This window comes from Rhinopithecus roxellana, chromosome 10, assembly GCF_007565055.1.
Source record: "Rhinopithecus roxellana isolate Shanxi Qingling chromosome 10, ASM756505v1, whole genome shotgun sequence".
Taxonomy (NCBI): domain Eukaryota; kingdom Metazoa; phylum Chordata; class Mammalia; order Primates; family Cercopithecidae; genus Rhinopithecus; species Rhinopithecus roxellana.
The window spans coordinates 83969216-83976347 of record NC_044558.1 but is presented as its reverse complement, the minus strand read 5'-3'; positions in this window follow the sequence as shown (position 1 = coordinate 83976347).

Genomic DNA, 7132 nt, shown 5'->3' with positions numbered 1-7132 from the left:
GAGTGAAACTCTGTCTCAAAAAAAGAAAAAAATTCATTTTATTTTGAGAAGTTTCAAACCTACAAAAAGTTGTGCCAGGCGCGGTGGCTCACGCCTGTAATCCCAGCACTTTGGGAGGCCGAGGCGGGTGGATCACGAGGCCAGGAGATCGAGACCATCCTGACTAACATGGTGAAACCCCGTCTCTACTAAAAATACAAAAAAATTAGCTGGGCTTGGTGGCGGGCGCCTGTAGTCCCAGCTACCTGGGAGGCTGAGGCAGGAGAATGGCGTGAACCTGGGAGGCGGAGCTTACAGTAAGCTGAGATTATGCCACTGCACTCCAACCTGGGCAACAGAGCAAGACTCCGTCTCAAAAAAAAAAAAAAAAAAGTTGCATGAATAGTGTCTATCTGAAATACGTATTCAGTCTTTTCTTTAGAAGTCTTTTTTTTTTTTTTTTTTTTTTTTGAGATAGAGCCTCACTCTGCACCCAGGCTGGAGTGCAGTGGTACAATCTGTAAAGTCACCGTGAACACTGACTTAGCACATACTGAACCATCGCTCCTAGGAGAAATACAGGGTTGTATTCCTGTGAGCTTTGGTCGTGATATTTTTCATCAGCTGATCAATATGTAATCTTGTTTTATGTGTATTTCTGTTTAAAGAAATATATATACATATATATATATGGTTGAGTTGTTATCATCGAACTCACAGCCCACAGGACTAGAACACATGCCTAAATAAAGCTTATCTAACATACCTATTTTCTCCATATGTGTGTCCATCATAACTTTCTTGCATTGAGGAATACTAGACAGCATTCCAGTATTACACTTGGGGACAGTTTTGTTTATTCTACTTTATTGTATGTGTGTGTGTGTATATATATATATATATATATATATATATATATATATTTTTTTTTTTTTTTTTTTTTTTTTTTTTTTTGAGACAGAGTTTCACTCTGTCACCCAGGGTGGAGTGCAGTGACCAGATCTCGGCTCACTGCAAGCTCCGCCTCCTGGGTTTATGCCATTCTCCTGCCTCAGCCTCCTGAGTAGCTGGGACTACAGGTGCCTGCCACCTCGCCTGGCTAGTTTTGTTTTTTTTTTTTTTTTTTTGTATTTTTTAGTAGAGATGGGGTTTCACCGTGTTAGCCAGGATGGTCTTGATCTCCTAACCTCGTGATCCGCCCGTCTCGGCCTCTCAAAGTGCTGGGATTACAGACTTGAGCCACCGCACCCGGCTTTTTTTTTTTTTTGAGACGGAGTTTTGCTCTTGTTGCCCAGGCTGGAGTGCAATGGCACTATTTCAGCTCACTGCAACCTTCACTGTCTGGCTTCTTTCTTTTTTCTTTTTTTCTTTTTCTTTCTTTTTTTTTTTTTTTTTTTGAGACAGAGTCTCGCTCTGTCGCCCAGGCTGGAGTGCAGTGGCTGGATCTCAGCTCACTGCAAGCTCTGCCTCCCGGGTTTATGCCATTCTCCTGCCTCAGCCTCCCAAGTAGCTGGAACTACAGGCGCCCGCCACTTCGCCCGGCTAGTTTTTTGTATTTTTTAGTAGAGACGGGGTTTCACCATGTTAGCCAGGATGGTCTCGATCTCCTGACCTCGTGATCCGCCCGTCTCGGCCTCCCAAAGTGCTGGGATTACAGGCTTGAGCCACCGCGCCCGGCCTTCTTTTTTTCTTTGAGACAAAATCTCACTTTGTTCCCCAGGTTGGAGTGCAGTGGCACAATCTCTGCTCACTACAAACTTTGCCTCCCAGGTTCAAGTGGTTCTCCTGCGTCAGCCTCTTGAGTAGCTGGGATTACAGGCATGCACCACCGTACCCAACTGATTTTTGTGTTTTTAGTAGAGACGGGGGTTTTACCATGTTGGCCAGGCTGGTCTCGATCTCCTGACCTCAAACAGTCTACCTACCTTGGTCTCCCAAAGTGCTGGGATTACAGATGGGAGCCACTGCACCCAGCCCACCTTCCGGTTTCAAGCGATTCTCCTGCCTCAGCCTCCTGAATACTTAGGATTACAGGCACCCATTGCCACACCCAGCTAATTTTTTGTATTTTTAGTAGAGATGGGGTTTCGCTATGTCGGCTGGTCTGGAACTCCTGACCCCATGATCCACCTGCCTTGGCCTCCCAAAGTGCTGGGATTATAGGCGTGAGCCACTGTGTGCAGCCTAATATATATATATATATATATATATATATATATATTTTTTTTTTTTTTTTTTTTTTTTTGAGATGGAGTCTTACTCTGTTACCCAAGGTGGAGAGCAGTGGCACAAGCTACTGTGCCCAGCCATGTCCAGCTAATTTTTCTAAAAAATTTTGTCAAGATGGGGTCTCGCTGTGTTGCCCAAGCTGGTCTTGAACTCCTGAGCTCAAGTGATCCTCTCTCCTTGGCCTCCCAAAGCAGTGGGTTTATAGGCATGAGCCACTGCACCCAGCTGGGAACCATTATAAACAGCAAAATCACCAACAAAAAGCATAAAAATGTGGAAAATGTGACACTAAGTAGACCGTGAAAAGGACACTTGTTTGCAGTATGAGAGCTGAGACAAGAAAGCAGAGTGTCCTCGTGCTCGACCCCTCAGGAAACTGGCAAAGTCACAGACACTGACTGAAGGCTGAGGAGGGACTGTCTGTCTTCCCCAAGCCATGTGCTGTAGTTACGCATATGGTCCTTCATGCCTAAATACTCCTCCTAAAACTAAGGACGTTTCCCAATATAACGACAATCCAGTGATGAAATCCAGGCAATTATTAGATACAACATTCCTGTTTAGTTTCCTAAATATCCCAGTAATATCCCTTCCAGCCACGTTTTTTCCACTTGAGGATTGTGTATCACAATGAGATGTCACTTCCTAGTCTCCTTTATTCTTTTTATTTCATTATTATTATTATTATTTTTTTTTTTTTGAGACGGAGTCTCGCTCTGTCGCCCAGGCTGGAGTGCAGTGGCCGGATCTCAGCTCACTGCAAGCTCCGCCTCCCGGGTTCCCGCCATTCTCCTGCCTCAGCCTCCAGAGTAGCTGGGACTACAGGCGCCCGCCACCGCGCCCGGCTAGTTTTTTGTATTTTTTTAGTAGAGACGGGGGTTTCACCGTATTAGCCAGGATGGTCTCGATCTCCTGACCTCGTGATCCGCCCGTCTTGGCCTCCCAAAGTGCTGGGATTACAGGCTTGAGCCACCGCGCCCGGCTCATTATTATTTTTTTGAGACAGAGTCTCACTCTGTCGCCCAGGCTGGAGTGCAGTGGCGTGATCTTGGCTCACTGCAAACTCTGCCTCCTAGGTTCAAGTGATTCTTCTGCCTCAGCCTCCTGAGTAGCTGGGATTACAGGCGCCCGCCACCACACCTGGCTAATTTTTGTATTTTTAGTAGAGAAGATCTTTCACCATGTTGGACAGGCTGGTCTCAGACTCCCAGCCTCAAGTGATCCACTCACCTTGGCCTTCCAAAGTGCTAGGATTACAGGCATGAGCCACTGCGCCCAGCCTTAGTCTCCTTTAATTTGGAACAATTCCTCAGCCTTTTTTTGTTTGTTTGTTTGTGTTTGAGACAGGGACTTGCTCTGTCACCCACACTAGAGTGCAGCCTCAACCTCTTAAGCTCAAGCAATCCTTCTATCTCAGCCTCCTGAGTAGCTAGGAATATAGGCACATGCCACTACGTCTGGATAATGTTTGTATTTTTTGTAGAATCAGGGCCTCTCTCTTGCCCAGGCTGGTCTTGAACTCCTGGCTTCAAGGGATCCTCCCACTTTGGCCTCCCAAAGTGCTGAGATTGCAGTTGTGAGCCCCGGCACCCAGGCTAGCCTTTGTCTTTAAATTTTTTTTTTTTTTTTTTTTTTTTTTTTTTTTTTTTTTTTGAGACAGGATCTTACTCTGTCACCCAGGCTGGAGTACAGTGGCATGATCACAGCTCACTACAGCTTTGATCTCCCAAGCTCAAGCAGTCCTCTCACTTCAGCCTCCCAAATGGCTAGGACTACAGGTGGCTGCCACCATGCACAGCTAATTTTCTTTTTCTTTTTTTTTTTTTGAGACGGACCCTCGCTCTGTCGCCCAGGCTGGAGTGCAGTGGCGCAATCTCAGCTCACTGCAAGCTCTGCCTCCCGGGTTCATGCCATTCTCCTGCCTCAGCCTCCCGAGTAGCTGGGACTACAGGCGCCCGCCACCTCGCCCGGCTAGTTTTTCGTATTTTTTAGTAGAGACGGGGTTTCACCGTGTTAGCCAGGATGGTCTCGATCTCCTGACCTCGTGATCCGCCCGTCTCGGCCTCCCAAAGTGCTGGGATTACAGGCTTGAGCCACCGGCTAATTTTCATATTTTTTGTAGAGACAGGGTTTTGCCATGTTGCCCTGGCTGTTTTTTTCACCTTTTGTGGAGACAAGGACTGACTGTGTTGCCCAGGCTGCTCACAAACTCCTGGCTCAAGAAATCTATCCTCCCATCTTATTACAGGTATGAGCCACCATGCCTGGCCCAGATGTTTTCTCATTATTATAATCAGATTGTGCATTTGGGCAGGAATGTTATGTGAGATTTTTATCAGGATTTGTTTAAAATAACAAAATAAGCAGGGCATGGTGACTCACCTGTGATCTCAATACAGAGAGGCTGAGGTGGGAGGATCGCTTGAGCCCAGTTGTTCAAGACCAGCCTGGGCATCTTGAGACCCTGTCTCTACAAAAAACAAAAAGATTGCCTGGGCATGGTAGTGGTGCACCTGCAGTCCCAGCTATTTGAGAGGCTGAGGTGGGAGGACTGCATGAGCCTGGAAGGTAAGGCCTGCAGTCAGCAGTAATGATGCCACTGCACTCCAGCCTGAGTGACAGAATGGGACTCTGTCTCAAAAATAACAACATGAGAATATCGGCCGGGCACAGTGGCTCACACCTGTAATCCCAGCGCTTTGGGAGGCTGAGACGGGCAGATCACTTGTAGTCAGGAGTTCAAGACCAGCCTGGCCAATATGATGAAACCCTATCTGTAATAAAAATACAAAAATTAGCCAGGTATGGTAGTGCACAGTAATCCCGGCTACACAGGAGGCTGAGGCAGGAGGATCACTTGACCTCGGGAGGTGGAGGTTGCAGCGAGCTGAGATCACGCCACAGCACTCCCACCTGGACAACAGAGGAAGATGTCTTAAAGAAAAAAAAAAAAATGCTGGGCATGGTGGCTCACACCTGTAATCCCAGCACTTTGGGAGGCCAAGGCTGATGGATCACAGGAGTTCAAGGCCAGCTTTGGCAACATGGTGAAACCCTGTCTCTACTAAAAATACAAAAATTAGCTGGGCATGTTGGCACACACCTGTAATCCCAGCTACTCAGGAGGCTGAAGCAGGAAAATTGTTTGAATCCAGAAGGCAGAGGTTGCAATGAGCTGAGATTACACCACTGCACTCCAGCCTGGGCAACAGAGCAAGACTCCATCTCAAAAAAATAATTATTATTATTATGTGCAGTTGCTATTCTACGCACTATGCATCAACTCATTTCACCCTCGGCACCCTTATGTGGTGGGTACTATTATTAGCTCCACTTTGCCAAAGGTAAAATTCATGCCCATGGAAGTTAAGTAAATTGCCAGGATTTGAACCTGGATAGTCTGACTCAGAGCCTAGGCCCTCACAAAGATCTTACCTGGGCTGATTCTGGCTTTGTTTGAAATGGGCGGCCAGGCGTGGTGGCTCACACCTGTAATCCCAGCACTATGGGAGGCTGAGGCAGGTGGATCACCTGAGGTCAGCAGTGTTTGAGACCAGCTTGACCAACATGGCGAAACCCCATCTCTACTAAAAGTACAAAATTTAGACAGGCGTGGTGGTGCACACCTGTGATCCCAGCTACTTGGGAGGCTGAGGCAGAAGAATCACTTGAACCTGGGAGGCGGAGGTTGCAGTGAGCCAAGATCGCACCATTGCACTCCAGCCTGGGCGACGAGCAAAATTCAGTCTCAAATAAATATATGAATACATACACACATTACATACATACATACATTAAAGAAATGTTGGAAGCCCCAGCTGCATGGGACCACCTTCTTAAAGAGCAACAACGAGCAGCAGCTGCACTGCAGCCACACTCTCCCCAGGGCCTATTTTTTCCACAGTCCCCAGCACTCCCTCTTATCTCACACCAGGCCAGCTTCACTCATGTGACTTTCTTGGCCTCATTAGGCCTTCGAGTTTGAGATTTTTGTCTGTCCCAAACACCTAATATATAAAGTGATTATGCTCATGCCTATAATCCCAGCACTTTAGGAGGACGAGACAGGTAGATGACTTGAACCCAAGAGTTTGAGACCAGCCTGGGCAACATGGCAAAACCCTGTCTCTACACAAAATACAAAAATTAATTGGGTGTGGAGGCACGCGCCTGTAATCCTAGCTACTCAGGAGACTGAGGCGGGAGGATTGCTTGAGCCTGGGAAGTAGAGGGTGCGGTGAGCCTTGATTGTGCTACTGGACTTCAGCCTAAGTGAGAGACTCTGTCTCAAAAAAGAACAGTTTAAACCAATTTTTTTTTTTTTTTTTTTTTTGAGACAGAGTCTCGCTGTGTCGCCCAGGCTGGAGTGCAGTGGCTGGATCTCAGCTCACTGCAAGCTCCGCCTCCCGGGTTTACGCCATTCTCCTGCCTCAGCCTCCCGAGTAGCTGGGGCTACAGGCGCCCGCCACCTCGCCCGGCTAGTTTTTTGTATTTTTTAGTAGAGACGGGGTTTCACCGTGTTAGCCAGGATGGTCTCGATCTCCTGACCTCGTGATCCGCCCGTCTCGGCCTCCCAAAGTGCTGGGATTACAGGCTTGAGCCACCGCGCCCGGCCTAAACCAATTTTTTAATTAGCTTTATAAAATAATGTAGTCTGGCTGAAGTGAAATGTGGGTGGAGCATCGGCAGGCCTGATATTTCTCTTTCTCCTATCATTGTTGTCCCAGGTGCTTCACAGAACCCCAAGACTCTGGAGAAACACAATTTGGAAAGTGTGGCCTTGAGTTCTTGGCCTGTGCGGACTGGGACACAGTGAACGGCAGCTTCATAGTCTGGGTGGGGAAGGGGACCTTCCTTTTCCCTCCAGCAGCATCTGGAGTCCTGTGTCACATGCTCCGGGATCCACACTTCTTTGTTTGTTTTG